The sequence below is a fragment of the Mus pahari genome, chromosome 7 (assembly GCF_900095145.1).
Source record: "Mus pahari chromosome 7, PAHARI_EIJ_v1.1, whole genome shotgun sequence".
Classification (NCBI taxonomy): domain Eukaryota; kingdom Metazoa; phylum Chordata; class Mammalia; order Rodentia; family Muridae; genus Mus; species Mus pahari.
In genome coordinates this window covers 49,075,982-49,078,907 of record NC_034596.1, presented here as the reverse complement: position 1 = coordinate 49,078,907, position 2,926 = coordinate 49,075,982, and positions in this window count along the sequence as shown.

Below are 2,926 nucleotides of genomic sequence, written 5' to 3'. Positions count from 1 at the left end.
TTTACAAAGGGGGTGGGGGGAGGCCGGCAGCGCGGGGGTGGGGGGAGGCAGGCAGCGTGGGGGGGCGGGGTTGGGGGTTCAGGGGTGTTAACTGGGACACCCCTACTCCCAGACCCTACACACACACACACACACACACACACACACACACACACACGCACGCACACGCACGCACGCACACACACACCCGCCTCAGCCTTTGCCTAAAGTAAGAAGCCGCCATGCAAAAAAAAAAAAATTGGTTGTGATTGGACTGCTGTTCTTGGACTTTTGCTGACAAACTCTTGCTACTGCGCATCGAGCTGTGGGCATGACTCGGTGGCAGAACGCTGTGGGCGTGGCTCAGTGGCAGAACTCTTGCTTTGCCAGGGCCAAGTCTGGATAGGATCCCTAGCACTGAAAATACAAATAAATAAAAACCTGTTTCCTCTTCCTCTGAGTCTTCATGTGGATATCAAATGTCTAGAAGTCAGAATTCATTCGGGCCCTCCATAACTTGCTTTCAGGTCCCCTGGTGGATAACTACCTTTGGACCATTAATAAAAATCTCCCAAAGAGAAATGTGCATGAGCCAAATGGAACTATCCGAAGCATCTCTGCCATGCTGATGTGATGCACACTTGACAGAAACTTTCCATTGTCGTTTTTATAAATATTCTTTTGTTAGCATTATTTGATTGACCTCGGTGGATAATTGTTCTGTATTCCTAAACTAATTACTCTTTATAGGTACAGGCCAAACTGTTTTTACAAAATACCACTTTGTAATTAGAAATCTGGGTATCTAGAAGCTAGGGGTATATTTTGCAAGGGGATGTAGAGTAAATGTTTGTCTCCTCCTGCTGTGGAAATAAATATGCCGGAGCAGCTGTCTCTCTGAATCATCTCCAGGAGCCCTTTCAGACCCACTCGCTCCTTGCTGCATAGTTTTCTTTTTACCAGGTCTATCAGCTCCCATTTTCTGCCTTCTAGTTGGGTTCAGTCAATGGAAGAAACGACAGAAACCAAACCGGAGGAGCAGGGAAACACGTTTACGTGCCGCACGTTTATGCGGATAGTCGCAGGTCCTGCCAAATGTTTCTCCACCTCCCGCTCTTGCTGGGCCTTGAAGAAACTTTCCCTTCCTCTGAGTCCCCCAGAATGGTGACCGCTATCTACTGTTGCTACCCCTGGTCCTTCATTATTCCACACAGGTTCAGTTTAACCTTTCGCCTGACTGCTTACTGGTCCCATCATTCAACTCTCTTCGGCCACCCCTCTAAACTGTGCCATCTGCTTCCTGTCCGGACAGATGCTCTGAATTTCTTCCCAAACCAAGGTTTCTTCTGCCATTGCATAGAATTTGTATATCGTATAGTGAACATAGAACGGTTTCTTCCAAAGTCCCTAAAGTCACTTTCATGTGTAGAAACTTCACAGTCAATCAATCAAAGCCTTGGTTTGGCCTTTCACTTTTCAAGAAAGGAAAGTAACCTTGGGTGCTGGGGAAAATCGCTCGGTGATTAAAATCAGTGGCTGCTCTTCTGGAGGACTTTGGTTCAAGTCCCGTGACCCACATGGTGGGTCACAACCATGTGTAACTCTAGTGCCAGAGGCCCTGATGCCTTCTTCTGGGCCCTCAGGCACCAGACATGCACAAGGTACACAAGCAGGCAAAATACTGGCACACATTTTTTTTTTTTTTAAAGAACAAGAAAAGAAGAAAAAGTAGCCTCGCCACTTGTTCTTTTGATCTCTAAATAGTAGCATCTCTGATCAATCTGCATCTCTTGACAGAGCCTATCCCTGGAGTTATCCTGTTACCCAGTACTTCTCAAACACCCAGGTGAGAGAATTCCTTAGGACCCTGTGAAGTAAGCCAAGGTCACAGACGAATCTTTAACAGAGTGCAAATATCCAGAGAGTATACTGGAACTGCCTTATTTCTGAGGACTTGTTTTTATTTGGGAGTTGTATTGAGACATTCTTTTTTTTTTTTTTTTTTTTAAATCAAGGGACAATTTACGAAATCACCCTAAACAATCTGATAGCACATTTTCCGTAAGGACACTGTTGAGTGGATTTCTTGTGTTTCATTGTTAGTACTTAGGGTCATATTTAAGTGTTCACCGAAGAAATACAGGTTTTTTTTTTTTTTACCCCTCCTTTGCTCTGATTCTTCATCCACCAAGCACCACGCTAACGTCTGTGTCATTACACAGGGCTCTGGAGTACTTCCTACAGCAGGCTAATAAAGACAGTCAGGAGTATGCTCCTGTATCCTGTCCTTGGATGGGGAGATGTGCCAGTCATGCCCTCTATGAGATTTTCCACTCCCTGTCATGGCAGTACATCTTATAATTCACAACCAAATTAGAATTCTGATTCTACTCCAGTGTTCTATGTATTTTAGTTCACATGAACCAATTTCTCATCACCAAATCATCTTCTCTAGGCTTTGGAGTGGAAGGGCAGAGTCTTCCAGCTGCACCTCTTATTAGCACAGCTGTCTGTAGAGCTGCAGGTAAGAGGCTCACTTTGGAGATAAGTCACTGGGAGACCTCCTGAGCACTAGGAAGCAGATTCTGTTTCCTGTCCACATCTTTCCTTCTTCAGGATCAGGAAGCTGGGCATCAACTGCACAAGACCTTTTAGAAGTGGTTCCTGGGCCTCTCATGTTTGTGAACTACTTTTGAGTGGTAGAATGTGGGATGACTAAACTGAATGAATTAAACAACTGAAAACAAGTCTCCATCGATTATTACACCATCACAGGGGATATAGAATTCACACACAATTGACTTATTATCTATATGGCCCCTCTTAATATTGTACCTGTTTGATAATCATTCTTGTCCAAAAAGTAATTTCTTCCTTCCTTTAAAATAATACTTATTTTTAAAAGGTTTTATATATATATATATATATATATATATATATATATATA